Source organism: Cyrtonyx montezumae, unplaced genomic scaffold (genome assembly GCF_038088225.1).
Source record: "Cyrtonyx montezumae isolate F1298 unplaced genomic scaffold, pur_monq_1.0 scaffold_7, whole genome shotgun sequence".
In the NCBI taxonomy this organism is placed as follows: Eukaryota; Metazoa; Chordata; class Aves; order Galliformes; family Odontophoridae; genus Cyrtonyx; species Cyrtonyx montezumae.
In genome coordinates this window covers 34096073-34114833 of record NW_027072078.1, presented here as the reverse complement: position 1 = coordinate 34114833, position 18761 = coordinate 34096073, and the positions used below count along the sequence as shown (strand labels likewise).

General features: G+C 43.3%; 1 protein-coding gene across 1 annotated transcript in view; it reads right to left on the bottom strand.

Annotated features, from left to right (window-relative positions):
- The window catches only part of MBD5 (methyl-CpG binding domain protein 5), a 322289-nt gene that overhangs the window by 15266 nt on the left and 288262 nt on the right, over positions 1–18761 (bottom strand). The gene's annotated exons all lie outside the window — the stretch shown is intronic.

Below are 18761 nucleotides of genomic sequence, written 5' to 3'. Positions count from 1 at the left end.
ACACCGGTATTTCCTGCTCCCGTTTCCTCCCTGCATGTCATGGGAACACAACCTGCAGAGACAAGGCCAAGGGTACTTCTGTCCTCCGTGTTTCGAGCACCACCACGCGTGCACTCCTCTCTGGGATTCCATTTCCAACGCAGTGCTCTGTTGGTACGATTTTTGTTCACTCACCAGTGAGGCTGCCAAGTCAGACCCAAAGATTTAGAGGAGCTGCTGATTATTTTCCTACATGGTACCTTGGAAATGGAGGACTCGTCTTTCTCTTAGGGTTGCTGCGGTACCAATGTTGGTTTTATAGATTCTGTGGTTTTGCAGGAAGAATACTGCAAATAAGGCAGTGCATTGCCCGGGGAAGAGCACTCAGGAATTACCCACGTTTCATTAAGTGGCTGTAAAACCGGCTGGGGCACCTCGGGCATTGGGTGCTAATTGTGGCCCTATCTGTAATGGCAGCCTCACCCCAACAGGCAGCAAGAAACCTCTCAGATAATGAGAACAGAAGGTTGGGAGGGGGGGGGGAAGATGCTGGGTGCCACTAGCATGGGCCAACCATGGTTGGGTCAACCACTCTTAGGACCAACTTCTTGATTCAGGTCTTTTAGAATGAAAAAAAGCCTTACCTGACCAATAGGACTTCAAAAATATTTTTGTATCTGCTCCCACACATGTCATTAATAGGAACAGACCCACCTGGCTGAAGCATCCAGCATTGGTGATCACCCCAGGGACTGACAGCAGGGAAAATGGGGTCAGTGCACAGAGGACAGAAGGAGCATCAATGCTACAGCACACAGCAGGAAAAGTTGAAAACAGACACAAAAGATTGGGACTATAAAGCTGTAAATATCAGAGGGAGCCAGAGCTTCGTGCTTCTGCAGGGTGAGGGCAAAACACCCGAGTTTTAAATAAATCTGTTCACTGCTATTTTCTCTCCCATCAGCAGGAGTTGCACTTACTCAACACTACATCCAGCTATAGAATGGGAATTTCAAGCAGCCCAAAAATTTTGTTTATAAAGTCACATTTAAAATAACATGTAAAATTCATGCAAGTTACAAAATAAATTGTAAAGCATTTTAAGAGTCCCGTACAGCTTTGGGGATTAAAGAAGCAATCGGTGTTGACCCAAAAAGATTGGGAACTCATTGTGAGGGCCATGGGTTCCTCCTGTGGAGGCCAAGTACCCAATGCATCCCGCACCACTGACATGCACATGGAAGGGCCACCAGCAGCAATTAACCACAGCCTTCAAGTGGATGATGAGCTCTGTCACACAAAGTCCTGGTTAATCCAGAAGAATCGAAGGCCTGCTATTAATAGTTCTTATTAATTCCTGAATTTGGAAGCCTACATGAAAGAGTTAACAATGACAGACAGAAGTGGTTGGTAATGTTGGTTCTGCTGGTCACAGATCCTGCCTTTGTCCATAGGGTGTATGAATCGTCAGCATCTGTTTCTTCAGAAATGGTTTGGGTGTGTTGTTTTTTTTTTTTCAAAGCCGTAGATGCTGTGATGCTGTCTTTGTGCACTGTGTAAAAATAGATCTCCATTTTCATAGATCTTCAGACACTTTCTCATTTCCAGGCATGAGAACACAGTGCTGCTTAACAGCACAGCCTTTCAATGCAGTTTATTCATTGCTTGCCTGTGATGGTTTCTGAGTGTCCTGTTCACAGCTGGTGAACACGAAAGATGTTTCTCTGGCTGCAAATAGCTTACATGAACAGCAGCACGCATCTTAACACTGCTGCATCAGATCCCACACTTTCCCTTAAATGCTGGAAAGGACCTAAGCCAGGGCTACCCCACTAGTCCATAGGAGGGTTAGGTTGAGTATGAGGAAGAATTTCACCTCCAAAGAGCAGTCAGGCACTGGCACAGCTGCCCTGGGAGCGGGGGGATCACTGTTCCTGATGGTGTCCCAGAGCTGTGAGGATGTGGCACTGAGAGATGTGGCATGAGGGAATGGACTGGGTTGGTGTTATGAGAGGTCTTCTCCAACTCTGTTGACTTCTATGATTCTTACTGCCCCCTCATTTCGCATCCATCATCCTCTAGCCTAGAAGCAAGGCTAAACTTCTTTGCATCTGTGCCTCAGAGCAGTAAATCCCCTAAAACATGCACCTAGTTGTTACTGTTCATAGTAGACACTCATGTGTTTGCCTTTTCCCTCGGGGAAAATGCTGCCCTAAAAAAGGGGAGACCACAGCAAGACTTTGTGCCAGAGGAGCAAGACTGACGGTGCTCTATTTCCAAACATTACACAAGTTTAATTGTGCTCATCTTATTTGGTAAAAGATTCCAGGACAACAGCTTGGGGACACATTCTGAGCTATTGGTATTTTGTAGTTGTATTAAAAATGTAAGGCTGAGGTTCCTGCATGCCTGAACAGCCTTTGATTTCACATGCAATTAGTGACATAATTAACAATATTTAATAACGTTAACCAGCTATTCAGAGCCAGAAGACTGAATGAGCAGCCTAAAAGGAGTGCTTCATGATATCAGCAAGATCAAATTTTCCAGTTCTCCAAAGGAAGTTAAGGTGTCTGTGACGCTACTTGTCTCTACTGCTTAGAAATGACTTTCCCAGCAGTGGAAGCACTAAATCACAGCAATTCATAAAGAACTGGGTGTACTGGGCAGCCCTGTGTCCTCCATGTGACTTGGTTTACATATCACTTGAAGAGAGAGAAAAATATGGTCAGTTATTTGTTCCAAGTGCACTTGGTCTGACTCCCCAAACCAAAAGGAATCTCAAAAAGAAGAGGATTCCACGCCAGCTCAGTATCCCTTCATTTTTAATGTCAGCTCTCAAATAGGATTCATTCTGGACATTTCTTTGAGAAATCATGGCTTAAGAGAACCAAATATAACACCTATCTGGTATGAAAAAAACCAATACATCAAACAAAGAACATTGTGAGAAAGGTCGGGACTGGAGAAAGGTGGGCATGACAAGAATGGGTGCATGGAAGAAGCGGTACTGCTTCAAGAAGAAGGATAATGAGGAGAAATGAGGGTGCTGGAAAGGAAAACAGGAGATTTAGGAAAGTAAAGTGAAGTAATGAGAAATCCTGATATCCACAAAGAACTTACAAAAAGAGAGTATAGTGCAGGCTTCTGTGTCACAGCAAAGCAGAGATATACCCAAAAAGCTTGTTTTCAGGTGATAAGTCACAAAAGATATGAATGAGGTATAAACTGAAGAGGAAACAAATATTTGATTCGCTCAGAAATACAGCAGAGGAGCTTCAGCCAAAGCGCAATGACCAAAGCTCTCACGCAGGGCTACAGAGCCTAGTACTTCCCATAGGAGATATGAGTGTGTTTTCCCAATGTGCTCCACATCTCCCTGGTCACTAGCCCACCATGGACCTTGAAGCAGCCGACGTATGGTTCCTTGCTGTCAGACCTAGCACCAAGAGGAGATTCCTGGTGGCACCCATTGGAGCCCTACCAACAGAACATGCTTCTGGACCTCTGTCAGCTGTAAAAACTCAGCACCACAAAATAGAGGGCTGAAGAAAAAGAGTTAATGGAGTAAAAGGGAGGTACTCCTTTTTACTAAACAAAGAACAAAGAGAAAAGTGACAGGCATGAAAGGGACCCTCGTTGCCCAATCACTGACAGCCAATAGTACCAGCCATTTATTTACTGGAGTGAAAACTAATAGGGAGACTAATGAAAAGTTTGGTTGGATGCATTGTGGCATTTCATTACAGTCTGGTGGAAAATTGGAAATGAACCTGATCGCTCTGTGCTCTGTCAGCTCTCTCTCTTGGATCTGTGTGAAAATACAAACACACGTCTCCATTCAGCCCTACGTACCAGGAGAGCACCTAATGACTTCTGACAAATTTAATCCCCCCAGCAGAAGCTTTCTTGTTTTTTCCCTCTTGATGTTTCACATTGAAATATTACAGCATTACAATTTGTTTTTCGCCAAAGGTAAACTCAGTCTTGTTGAACTTCGCTCCATTGGCCTCAGCCCAGTGATCAGCCTGTCCAGATCCCTCTGTAGGCCTTCCTACCCACAGGCAGATAAACACTACCCCCCAGCTTGGTGTCATCTGCCTACTTACAGAGGATGCACTCAATCCCCTCATCCAGATACAATACACATCTTAAACCCCAGTGCCAACCCCTTGGGAACACCACTCGTGCCTGGTTGCCAGCTGGATGTAATTCAATTCACAACCACAATGCAAGATATCTGAGCTCTATGGAAATGATTGCTCTGGGCTCTTTAGGAGGAGAAAAAAAAATATTGGAAGATGGTTCCCAATAATTTCTGATATCTGTAGGTCACTGTAAAAGGTAGCTGTTTCTTCAGCTAACTAACTACAAGAGGAACAACTTTCCAGCATAACTACAACCAAAACAGAATAAACCTTCATTAGAGCCATCTGCTCAGTGCCCCAAAGCAAGCAGCCCATGTTTGGTTTGAAGCTTGACACTGGACAGTACAGAGCACCTGATCCAAAGGCCACTGACATTGAGCTAATGAAAGGCTGCCAACTACTTCAGTCTTTTTTGGGCTGTTATATAAATACCACTTTATTCAGTAGCTAAATTTCATCAATGGATATAATTAATTATCATCATTTGACAGGAGGAAATCATGAAGAACATGTTTGTTTTTGCCTCTCTCTCTTAGTCAAACTTACCTTGATGGGACCGTTATCTCATGCCAGCAACCAAACCAGCCACCCTTGTTTGGCAGATGGAGCTGTTTTTCAGCTGGACATCTTCCTTCCATTTGTAATATTAAGGAGATAAAACATGAAACAACAAGCTGATTCATAAATAAAATGATTCTGCAGAGGGAAACAACAATTGTTTGCGCTAACACATGGGTAGTTGGGCAGAACTGTGGTGTTTTGGAGCTGTATGTTTAATACACAGTGAGCAAGAGCTTTCAGTTTAATAAAATAAGAAAATAAACAAAAGGAGGGAAAAGCCACTGGGAAATACTTCACTTGTCCCTATAGCTGAGATCTTAATGGTCTAAAGTAACATCTGTGCTCTTCCTACATTCTCAAGGAAAGAAAAAAGAGAAGCTCGCTGATTATGTGAGCTTGCTTTGAAAGCTCACAGCAGATTTATTATTTCCTTCGGAAAAACTGTACTTTGTTCTTCCTTCAATATCGTTCCCATCAACTGCAGCACGCCAAAAGAAGCTGCTTTGGGAACAAGCCAAAAAGATGGAGACAATGTGGTACGTTCTAAGCACAGACTATTTATGGGCTGCGAGAGAAAATCCTTTTGTAATTTTGAAGTCTGCATTTGGTGCAAGTTAATGAGAAAGTTTGGAGAGACTGAAAGGTCTCATTATGATATGTCACTCCACGATTGCATCTTTGTTGTCTTAATTTTCCTTTAAGCTGCTCCCAAGCTGGCCAAAGGAATCTTTATGAGGGAGGATGAGATAAACTTAGAGGATCTGAATGTGGAGATGGCCAGTCCAGATCGCATCCAGTTATTTTGCTCTCATGGTGAGCCATGAGAGGGAAATAACTTGAGCTGAACTACAAAATAATGAGCTGAACTACCATATCCCAGCCACGTTCTACTGGCGTCCATCTGAGCTGAGTTTCTCATTATAGCAATACTGGATATATAGGTACAAATGCCATCCTTTCTCTCTTTGAGAACCTCTCCTTTTCCTCCAGGCTTCTGGTGATTGAATCAGTATTTATTGGGTCATCCCAAGCACCAGCTGTAGCTTTGTGGTTTACTGGCGTGTCTGTGCCATGCAGAGAGCTGCCCCATGGCCAGCCTTTACCTGCCTCTGTGCAACACCAACACAACTCCACGCAGCTCAAAAGTTACTACATCGCTAGTGATGGATTATTCAGTCTCATTAATCTTCTCATGCAATTAAGAGAAATCCTTTGAAGAGAAGCCTTTTCAAAATTGGGCAAAGAATGTGTCGCATAAGAATCAGAAAGACAGTGGAGCCAAATTGCTGGGGAGTGTGGCAGAAAGTGGTGGCTGTCAGCTCTATCACCTCTGTGTTCAGTGTCCATTTACAAGCTGATACAGCTCTGGGTATTTATGAAATAATCCATCCGGTGTTTTCATGGAGCACTGGTTCTGCTCTTGCAACCACCTGCATCTCAAGGGCATCACAGCAGTCTTCACTGCACAGAGGTGGCTCGAGAGAAGGATATATGGCACAAGGGACACGAAGCCTCACATTCTTCAGTGGTATATGCTGGTTTTTGACCATACCTGGCCCCATAGTAGTCCTACATTTTGGCTCTGTGTGACATTTGCACAAAATGGAATCATAGGGAAAAGCAAAAAGCAAAAGTTTTAGACTGAAGAGGATCTTCTTTGCCAGCAAACCTCAGCCTCAGCAAAGTGTTGCTCCAAAGCCTTTTTCACAATTCACCAGCTCCAAGCCTCCCTGACACCACCACAGCCCCCAAACTACAGAACATGGTTCCAATCAGACTTGAATTTAGAGACAGAGAACCCAATGACCGTGGCCTCCACGTGCTCACGCATCCTGGCTTATGGTGAGCACAAGTGCACAGAGGAGGGATAAAAGAGATCCAAAGTGGTTTGTTTCTCTGTTCAAATGGAGAAAATCATTATGTGAATTATGACTATCTGCATGGCTTCCTGGAATATTGAAAAGTTGCTTTTTCTTTGAATTTTTTGGAATTATAAAATATTGAATAAAATATAAGGCTTCAGTAAGAGAAAAACCAGTGGGAGCCATGTCCTTATTATTAATTATATTCTGCATGTGATTCAATAGCTACCACCTGAATGCTTCTGTTCTTAAGATAGCTCAACAACTGATCCTCTTCAGCCTACTTTCACCACAGATATTTTCATCATGCGTAAATATACACATACACTTCAAATAGCACTTGATCGGGATCTGGTCCAGCTGGCAATGGGAGCAGACTCATTAGTGAGTCATCCAGTCTTGCTGCTATGGGGGGGAAAAGGCTCTTACTGTGGTCCCAAGAGAATGAAGAGCCTGGAAGTTTAGGAGGTGCCAAGACCCACGACCACTACACTTTATACTTGGTTGGGTTCTAAGGTCTCTTCCAAGCCAACCATTTTATGGCTCTGTCATCTTGGAGTTCCCTTCCATTGCAACCATTCCATGGTTCAATGAGAAGCTGGGCACGATCTGAACATGGCTTTTCCTGCTGCCCTCAGCCTCACATTGTTCCTCTCATCTGTGTCTCTTCCCCACTGCCTTCCACTTCTGCCCCCATCCTCTCCCATAGAGCTCCTCCGACACCAGAGACACATCCTCCTACACCGCTGCTTTGGGACCAGCAGTACAGGAATGGGAGAGGAAGAGGGGAGACAAGAATCAAAGAAGTGTCAAAAAGAGCAGTGAGAAGGGGCAGAGGTCTAACAGCTGTGACCTGCAGAGGAAGATCAAAGGAACAGGAGCAACTGAACCTAAGGACATTTTCTGACAGAAAGAAGAGGTGAGTGCATCAGAGATCGCCTGGGGATGATCTGCTCAGTCTGCTGACAGCTGGCAAGAAGTATAGCACTTCCATGGCAGCAAAAGCTGCTCAAGTTCAAGAGGAGTGGAAACCTGAGTGTGGACAGCAAGGAACAGGAGCATCCTGTGCAAAGGGAACATCTCTGTGCCACTCCTCTCACTGCTCCAGTAGCACCAAACTGCCCGAATCAGCATGCATAAGAGCAGAGTGCTCCAAACAGTGCTCAAGAGCTCCAAATTGCTCTTCCAATTCATGAAGGAATAGTTTACCTTGTTAACCTGAAAATCTGGAGAAAAGGAGCATTGTCTTTAAGACTTACAGCAGAAATTTGGGGGAGAGAGAAATGCAAGATGGAATTCCTCCAAGCCAAGAGCACATTTTCCTAATGCAACATTATTAATGACAAGGGAGTCATATTAATGGAGAAATTTATGAAAAGGATACATAGCTAACTTCCCAATTAATTCCCTTCTTACACACTACAAGCTAATGGACATTTTCCTAGAGTTCAACAAGAGCAAAGCACATGTCCTTGAGACAAGGACAGGCTGCCCCATCCCGATGGCTATGGGCCATATTCTTGTGTGTGGTTGTGTCTTTAAAGTGCCTTTAATGCAGACAGTCCTTCACCCAGCTGGGTAAGGGGGTGCTCATAAAACCCAGATTCTCAGGAGATCACAAGGGGCATTTCCTCTCCCATACAAGTGACAAACACAGAGATGGGTCATTTCCTAAATTCAGGAGATAATCTGAATTCCAGAGCTATGCTTGAGGAAAGTCAACAATGGTATCTCTGCAGAAAGGTTTAAAAGAACAAAAGATAGACACCAATAGGTGGCTTAGATGAGTTCAGCAGAAACAGCACTTTGGTTCAGCTTATAATAGATACACTTGTTATAGTTTCTGTGTCTGATTTTCAGTATTCATGGAACAGCAGATCAGCCACTGATGGACCCGCTTCTCCATCTAAGCTTAATTTTTATTCCCCCACTACCTTTTCCTATATAAATGAAGAAAGGAGCACAGTCCCAAATTTCTCAGCCCAGGATGGGGAACTGCTTGTTCCCAACCTCTGAAGAGCAGCATGAATGTCGCCATTGTTATGTGCAGGTCCTTTCCAATGCTAGAATTGCAGCCTTGGATTGCCCCTCCTGGCACGTATCAGGTTTATTATTTCAAAGCATAACCACTTCTCAAAGCCACAATAGAAATCTAACGGAGCTTTACCTTTATTCAGAATAAAAATAAATATGAATTTTGACTTGATAGCAAAGAAGGTAAAAAGCCATATTTCACCCAGCAAACCAAAACATCCCAGCCTTTCACGTGCATTATCTCTTCATATTTATCAAGTTTAACCTCACAATGGGAATGCTGAGGGAACACAGAGCCATTGAGGGCTGCAGCCTATCAGGGCTCCATCGATCTGCACATCCAGTGCTGCATTCTCAGTCACTTAGATGTCAGCGGATACAAGAAAGAGTTGAGCAAATTTTGTGTAATTGCTGTGCACTTAAGAGCTCCAGAGGAGACTGTGTTTCATATTGAGTTGCTTTATGAGGCACAAAACAAAAGCACACTGTGCTGACAGCCGACTTATCTGACCATCGGGACATCTCAGTGCTCCACATCAGCCACACAGCACCACCCGACCTTCAGTTATAATACCCAGAAAAAGACAGACAGCCTCAGAGATGCTCACCAGCACACGGTGGGGGTGGGTTGGGGATCCTAGAGGTCTTCTCCAGTATTAATGGTTCCATGGTTCAATGATAACAGGAGGAGCACAAGCACTGCCTGAGCTGCATTTCACATAAGACAAGTGACTCAGTCCATATTTGCATCAAGAAATGCATGTTCACACTGGTTTACCTGCTTGCATTCAGCTCGGATTAGTCATATGATTAAAACACTCAAAAATCCGTTCCTTAATGCATTTCTGGCAGCCAGAGCAATGAAACCACAGGGGTTTATTAGCCATAGAAATGATCATGGTTATTGCTCATGGATAATATTTTGAAAGTGCACTTACTGACTTAACAACCGATTGCCCAGCCTAAAAATTCGGCTTTGATATTTTTGGCAAGGTTCATAGGTGTGTTTTAAAACTCCTAAGGAATACAGATGTTTTCAACAGCTCTGCTAAGTTCTCAGCTTCAATAACCTGGCCTCAAGGATCCTGTTTTTAGTGAAAGAGCTTCAGCACCAGCTCCCTGCCCTGGGTGGGAAAGGATAGGTTGGGATTTAGAGTCCCCACGTGGAAGGTCTCCCAGCAGCACAGCTGGGTGTGCAGGGATGAAGAGTTCTGCTGCAGCCATGGCTATGTGCACTGCTCTGCCATTCAGTATGGAGAAATACAGGGCACAGAGATTACTGCTGTTTTCATGAGAACACACACATACACGTGTATTGTAGGGGAGCTTTTTTTTTTTGTAGGGGACCTCTTTGCTTCACTCTAAGTGGCAGGGAAACCTGAGCACCTCTTGCCCAGGGCCCCAGGTAAATTCTTCCCTCCGTGACTGATGCTCCTCCAGCTTTTAGACAGCACAAAAAGCACAGAACTAAGTCCACGTGTCCACCACAGCTCGCTACCTTTACTGCCCATGATGTAGATGCCATGGAAATAGTGCCCACAGAGCCCGATGGTGACACCCCATAGAGATTTCATATGATCACTAAGCTTGGGAATTACCTTCAAGAGCATCAACTCCAACTACCACTTGTTGTGTTCCAGTTAAAATTTCAGCACAGAGGCCACCAGATCCCTCAGCGTTTATGACAAGGGAAAAATGGATATCCTCCATTAAAGCCAAGCAGGTCCTGACCACAGGCCTAGGCAGTGTGATGCAGGGCTGTGACGAGGAGCTCCTAGCCCTGGTTTGCAGGACAGGAACTGGCACAGTTTGCTGAAGTCACATAAGGAATGAACACAGTCCTACCTCCCACGGGAACCATGCCTCATCATCAGCCTTTGCATTGGCACTGGATGACCTTTAAGGCCCCTTTCAACTTGAATCATTCTGACATTCAGATTGCAAAGCAAGTGAATCTACAGGGACCATGTAAACATTCAGCACTTTTATTTGCAGGGTCTGATCAGTGACTGATTTCTAAGTTTCTGATGTCTAGCTTAGCTCTCAATTACAGTGATGCCTCCAAAAAATTATTTTCTCTACCATTTCATTTAGCATATCAGCTTCTGAATCCATCAAACACTTTAATCCATCAAGTTATTCTTTCAACCACATCACTAACGATTATCTTTTTCCAAAGGTACAAATCCCCTTTTTCTACCCCCCCCCCCCACAAAAAAAAAGTGGAATTCAGACAACTCCCCTATCCCAGCCATCTCACCGCACTGGATTCCTACTGGGCAGATTTACATGACTTAATGGCACAGGGGCTGGAGGTCAGCTAGGGGAGCTCTGAAATTACTTGCCTTAGGACAGCAAATTCCACAGCAGCTGAAGCACAGCATGGCCATAATGACTGCTGACAGATGGGAGATGTTCTGCAACCACACAGTGCCAACATCCTAAAGCACGGCATCACTTCCCTCTTGTCAGCCGCCCTTCTCAAGTGAAGCCATCTGAAGAAGCCTCTCTCCCCCAACTGTGTCAACACCTTAACCAAGCCAAAAAATGGGTTTAGGTTTCACATCAAATCCACCAACTTGCAACCTACTGCAGTGAACCTGATTTAGCAGGGGGTTGGGCTGAGGGATCTCAAGAGATGTCCTCTAACCCCTACAGTTCTGTGGTTCTCTATGTACAACCTCAAGAAGGAGGAGATTTCCCCTCCTCTGGAATTAATTGGAAGCTCCCTAGGACGGGGCCAGCCTCCCATTCACTCCTTCACATTAAATAGGGTTTATTTCCAAGGAACCTTTAGAGAACACATGGACCCAAGGTCTGGTCTGCGGGCACATGGACAGCAGTCAAGCAATCCTTGCTCCAAAGGTGCCAACCCAGCATCTTCCTGAAGATTCATGTCCTATCCAGCCTCAGTGAAATTTGAAGGAAAGGAATTAGGAAAACTGCTTATAGGAAAAGACAGCTTTCAAACTGGAAAAATAAAACTCATGAAATAAAGTTGCAGAGGTCACTGATTGAAACATTTCAGAGGGACTCAATGCTTTACATGGTCACAGGGCTTAAAAGAGCCTGTACCAAGTGGAAATTCCAGGAGCTTCTGCTTATCTTTGTTAGTACAAATAGAGAAAGCTAAAACACAGCCACCAGCAGCATCAGTGCAGAACCCTGACAATCTGAATTTTATGCAGGTTATACTGGTATTAATAAATAAATAAATTCCTCAGTGTAAGGCATTAGCTTACAATTAGGCCCATAAGGGATACGTAAGCATATGCTAAGACTACATACATCTTCATCAATGGAATGGAGCTTAATGGAGGGCACGCCAGGCATGGAAGGGGAACAGCACGAGGTCTTGGCCAGTCCTCATCTGCCTTAATGCTCATTTAAACAGAACTTCTACAGTTTAATTTATTGGAGGGGCAACATTTCAGCTGCTGATCATCCTGAGAATCACAGGTATCCCAATGTGATTTAGAGCCTTTGCTCATTAATAGGCCATTAATAGTATATGTGAAGAAAAGTGGAAGGGCTGCATGTCAGGACCAAGCCTCCGTTTTCTTGACATGTCTTATGTGTATCAATGGAATCTTATTTATAGCTGCAACAACAGAAAGGAATAAATTGCAAGCTGAACATCACTCAGCTAAAGCCCCCAGCACTGCTGGTGTCTGACAGCTACCACAGGAGCTGCATTAGATTTATTTTACTCTGGAAGGGGAGCTTACACACTTAGACTTGTCAACGCATTTTCTGATGGAATAAAGGACTCTCCAAAGGCCAAAATCCCTCTTTGCAGGGGATGAATCCCACTCGTGTAGCAGTATCCAAAAGTGATATTCTGAGATCTTAGAAGTCAGCACCAGGGCAGTCCCACCTCATCCAGGTATGGGTGGGATCCCAGTGCATGAAAACCACAACTAATGGTTGTGAATGCTGTGGCTGACACTTCTCAACAGAATATCACATTGGCATACCCTTTGCTATCACCCTAAGAAGGTCAGCATTTGCCCAGCTTAGAAGGAAGATGAACAGAGGTGTGCCAAGCCAACAACTCACGGTTGGCTGAGAATCCAAGGCCCACAGGGATGGGAAGGGAGCTCCGGAGTGCATGGAAAGCTCTACTCCCCAGAAATAAATAACTTTGTGCAAAGGCAAGTTTGTTATTTGGGCAAAACTCAATGTCAGAGCAGTGGATTCCATGATTCCTTGTGGTAAGTGAAACAGGGAGGCAGGCGGTGTCATTGAGCATCTCCAGCATCACAACCTGCTGCCTTACCATACCTCACAGACCAGACCTGTTCGATGGGCAGATGCTGATTCACCAAAAGCAAAGATAAACACATCACACAATATCTGAATCAAGAGAAGGGAAAAGGAGTGGCATTTCATTTACAAAAGCTTCAGCGAGGTTTTGCAGCGTGAACACATTTCTCATTAACAGCTTCAGGGAAGGAAGGTTGAAGAAAACAAGCCCTCAGCAGAAGGAAAGCAAAAATATGAGGTAAACCCTCTAAAACTGCCTTAAAATGCACAAATTAGGTTAGCTATGGGATTATAAGAAAATATAATTTAAAGATTGGAAGCAGTTTTCTTTTGAACAACTATCACTTGCAGTTCAATGAAATTCAGCAGACAGTTCTTGCAAGGAGCTGAAGTACAGTGAATAAGGAAGGGTGCTTCACTTTTAAACAAGCAACAGTCACTATCAACTCAATATACTAATGTGGTTTTCTGAAATGACCCTTCCCCTTTTCTCTCCATCCAGCTAATGCTTTCTATTTCCGCTAGTACAAAGTAACAGTAAATTCCCTCACAGGCAACAAGAGATACTGTCTGAAGACTAAAGAAAGTTTTGTAAACAATAATAAATAGTGGCACAATAGAAAAGCTTGTTAATAAAATACAGTTTCCATAAGAAGGACTGCTTTATTTTATTTCTAAAAGACAAATTTGAGTTCTTGAGTGCCAACAGACACACAAAAACTGCACATGGCAACCATCCCTTGGACCAAACAACGATCCCCAAATGACTGGGTGTTCTGTAATTGCACGAGTATTATCCTTGCTAGTCAAGTAGTATAAGTCCTAAGGCATCAATTAAGCTATCCCTAGATCCTTACTTGACAACTTCAAAAGAGATAAAGTGATTCACTAGCCAAGACCTGTCTTGCTTCATGTAAAAAGTTATATTCCTTATTGAGGAGACAGCAAAACTCTCAATTTTTACCTTAGCACTTTAGATACACATTAGAAAGCTTTGCATACTTTTCCTTCTTTTTGCCTAGAAAGCAGATTGATTCTCTCCACCGCTTTCTGTCCCAGATAAATCCTAATTCCATTTTAAAATGCACAATGATCCACAAACAGAACCACATTCTGCAACAATTTCTCTAAGTCCTCTCCCTGCACCAACTCAGGTCCCACATTTTTTCTTTCAGGTAAAACTGTTTTATTTCAAAAATAAAAAAAAAACGAAAACAAAACAAAACAAAAACCCCCTTTTTTAATGGATCTATTCTGCTTGGAGCCAAGAACAAAGAGAAAAATCATTAATTCCAGGAATTCCTTCTTACTGACAACTTTCACGGGCACCTTTCCAGACTGGAGGAATGATGTCCCACTTTGGGGCTTCTGTGGGGAAAATCCATTAATAAAATGTTCTCTGTGAGACATTTTAAATTTTGATTTGCTGCCAACAGGAGCCGACAAGTTGCACAGAAGCTGCCCTCTCAAACACAGCGAGAGCACTTGCACTCAGCACAGCTCTTAACTGGACAGGGGAAACATTTTGTGCTCTCAGGTATCCAAGATTGGACACCAGTTCAGCTCAGTACACACCTTCATTGCTCCCATTTACTTTAATGGTGTTTGGGAAAGGAAAATAAACAAAAAAGCGTAATCACTGAGCATGGCACATTGTGACCTTGCTTAGTTTACAAGTGAGGTAACAGCAGTGGTTTCAAAGTGCCAAGCTAGCCTATAAAAACATTATGTATATCTACATGGAACCAGAACTATTTTTCACTCCATCCACACAGCTTTCCCACTGTATCTTGTATCTTATTAGAGCCTCCAAAAGAGGTCCTTCAGTTCCCTACTCCGGAGCTCATGAGCTTCCAGAAGACACATTTACCCACTTCACAGAGCACCTTGAGCTGATGATCCCCAGCTGCAGATTAAACACTAAAACATTTACAAATTCCCCCAAAACCTTGTATATTGTCTTCCTCTCCTCTCTGCAGAGACTTAGTCTTTCACACACCTTTCAGCTGCCAAAAAACTCACCCCTACTGTATATTTTGTTCTGCATTGGTTGGGGGTTTGATTGTTTTGTTTTTTGGTTGGGTTTTTTTTTGCATTTTTCTCCAAGAATCTCATTCTAGAAGGGAAAGGCCAGGAGGCAGCGCTCTGCACAGCATATAAATAAGATTCCCAAGGCAGGATAGGAGCAGACGTCTGAAAAGGCTGAGAAACATGAGATTTAAAACCAGCACAAATGCACCTTCGGCCCTGCCACAATGCCACTCTGGCCTATGAGTTAGTAGCCAATGTTCATACAAAACCTTTTGGCTGTGAGGAACAATTGAGTGCATATCTCATCTACAGGCAATTTTTTAATAGGACCCAATGACTTGACATGAGCCCTTCCCACTGATCACACCACCAGTGACCTCCAGCAGAGCTTGTTGCAGACCAATGAGTGCATTTCTATTATTTACTCAAAATAATAACATAACTACCTCATTGCACAGCAGCTCTCCAGGTGAGCAATGAGTGTGAACATTGCTTAAACTCCCAGTGCTATTGGGCACCGTGGTACAACTCCCACCGGCTTCAGTGGACGTTCATTCAATGGGCAGCTCATTCATTCACACCACATACACATGCATGAGTATTTAAATTCCTCACAGGTGATGAAAAAGCAAGGATTTATCAACCATATCTCCTGAATTTAACTACGATACGGTTCTTACGAAATATTTTCTTTTTATCTGCAGTCCAACAGAAAAGAGCAAGCTGCATACGGGACTGGAAATACCAGTCCATCAAAGAAGAATGTATTTAGTGATTGATTTCCTGGTGGATCCACCTGCACTCATCAAGGGGGAAAAGAATCAAAAATATAAAGTCTCACTATACAAAAGTGCACCAGTGACATCACGTGCATTGGCCTTAGCCAGGCAGAATGAAGTGCCAAGTGCTCTGAAGCACTTCAAGGTCAGTTTTCCTCCTTCACCCCACATCCATAGTGTGCAGTGTGGGGACCACATCCTTTATATCGAACCTTTATATTGCAACCAAAACCCGATACATGGCTGCCTGACAGAGGAGCTACAGCTTGCAGCAGGCCTGGGGCTGCACCCCAAGCAAGATTGTTTCCCTTTCAGAAGAGGAGAAATAGATGACAGAATCTGTGAAAGTAAAGCACAAGGGCCCACTGTGACAATCTTTCTGACCTAACACATGCTTACTTTCTTCCAACAGCTCATGGCACATTTTGAATAAATTCAGCACAGGTAACTGCAGTCTAAACTGTGATTCACTTTATTTCCACCTTAAGCAGCATTCTGCTTTTCCCACCTCTGGTCACATATGTAGTTCCTAAGCACATTTCCCTTTGCCACCTTCCAGAGCAGCACAGTACAAACAGGGAGGGTAAAATAACTTCAAACTAAGTGCTACAACTTGGCCAAATTAACACAAACGATCTTTAAAGCTCACTTTAAAACCACCACCACTTCTCTTTTTGCACAAACCTACTTCATCATTTGAACACCATCTTCTGTTTTTCCCTCTGTTAATAACTACAGTTTCTTACTATGGTACTGACAACAGCATTAGAAGGAACCCTGCCAAATTAACACAAAATTTAAGCAAACATCATGAATTATAACACCCACACCAAACAGCACATCCCTACCTTCTGCTCTGAGCAGCACAGCACACCAACACCTCTTACTTCACTGAAAATGGAGAAGACATGAGGACCCCAAGCACTCTGCTGTGCCCCAGCACCACAGCTCCAGCACAGGAGAGGGGCACCAGGTGTGCAGGAATGGAGACAGCCTCATTTTCCTAATTGGAGACACCTGCAAGCAGCACAGCCTGCATTGCCCTGCCTCCTTCCAGACTCAGGACACACAGAGAGGTTCTGCAGACCTCTGCCTTGTGAAATAACTAGAGCTTTTGTTGGTTTTCTTGCTCTGCATGTCTGAAATTATCACTTTATCCCATTTCAGTGACTGGATTGCATGCTTTCAACCTGTATCGTGACTTTTGTTTTTCTGCTGAAGCCACTCCAGAAGGATGCTCCACTCTTTAATGCTTTTCTGATTGAACATCATGGCAAAAATTTATATCCATTTAAATGCTACAAAACCATACTTTTAAAGTCCAATTGCTCTAATTATTCAGTACTCTCCAGGAGCAGAAATGAAATGCTTCCTCCCTGCTAATTGCCTGGGGGATCTTCCATAGATCATCCCGTGCAATGTAAAGCAAATAAAGTGATACACATACCTGTCACCAAACAACCTTACCTTTCCTCCTTGACTGCATCAGATGGTTTACATGACACATTTGTGGACAAAAAAATGGGATTCTTACTCCATCCTGTGAGTGAGAATGCAGCAGGCACAGAGAAGCATCAGCAAACACCTCTGTTCTGCATGTAGTTACAGATGTGCACTTACACAAACAGTGCTTCCAAAGCTGCATGGCTAATTTAGGTATTAACACGTCATATCCACATGAACCAAAACCAAGAATGAATTCTGATACTGGAATTCTGTTAGATTAAAAAATTCACATATGGCAACATGGCATCCCTTCATTATCCCAGGCTGCTAGAGTTATCAAGAAGGAAGATAAAATCAAGCACGGTACTTAGGCACTCCAGTGGAATTCTTTATTTTATAGACAATTCTTCAGCAAATGCTTATGTTACGTGCAGATTTCTTACCTTCTCAGTGTGACAAACAGAATAAAAAATCAGTTCAACCAAGAAAAAAAAACGAGCAGAGATGCACACACATCCCCACAGGTCTTTTGGCAGCCACAGAGAACCTGGAAGCCATTTCTCTGCACCAGAGCCCATCCCCTGGGCTGCTTTCCAGGGGCTTCCTGGCACTCCTGAATGCTCCAAAATGGCATTTGCAGGGCAAACAAGTGTCAGCACTCTGATTAGTGCAATGTATTTACGGTAAACTCATATAAGGCTACAGAGTACTTTAAGGCCTGGTTAACATTGCTGTAATTGTCCACATAAACAATGTTATGGAAGTACCTGGTGATCACAGAGAAAACCAGGAAAAGATCTGTGGCCCCAAACATCCTGATCAACTAAGGAACATTCTGAGGAGCAGAGCAAATCTGGGATGATTTTCCCATTGGAGAAAAGTTCATGAACCCTGTGGGTTACACAGCAAAGAACACGTTTATTATTTTCATCATTAAACATCAGTTCTAACTACGACTATGTCTGAGCCCAGGATTAATGCTATAGGTATGTCATTACCTAGGAGTGATCTCCAAACAAAGGGACCATGTCCAGAAATCATTCTTGGCAGCTTGGCATGTTATATGGCACAGAAATGGGCATTGTGACCCACAGCCTGGAACATCTTCATTTAGACAGCAGGAGTTGGTCTGTGTTGGGCAGGAAAAGACATTCCCACCCAACTCGTGTAACTACACAGTCATCTGCCAACAAATCACAGACTGAATTTTGGTCATATTTATACACTCTAAAAATAGCATTCCCATTTTACAACATGCCACCAAACTGAAAATGTTACAAAACCTGGTTTTAATCTGCTGCTAGTTTAGATATGCTCAGTGACTTGAGCCAGTATTCATGTTTAAAACTCCCTATTTTATAGGGTTACTTGAATGTTTCAGAGATCAGTTTCGAATCTCTTAGTCAAGCAAAGCTTGTATGAAAAATCCTCTCTGAAAGATGCTGCAACAATTTATTGTTACTTTCAAGCCCTCTCATTTTGGCTGAGAAAAGAAACCCCTAGAAAAGATCAGAACCATCAGAGATATACTCATGAATGAATCACAGTTTTATTTACAAAAAAGGAAAGAAAGAAAGAATGCAATTCTCCAACCCTGTTGGGTCAAATCTTCAGCTGTGCTGGAACGCTGGGTTGCCAGAGAAGGGGGAGTTCAA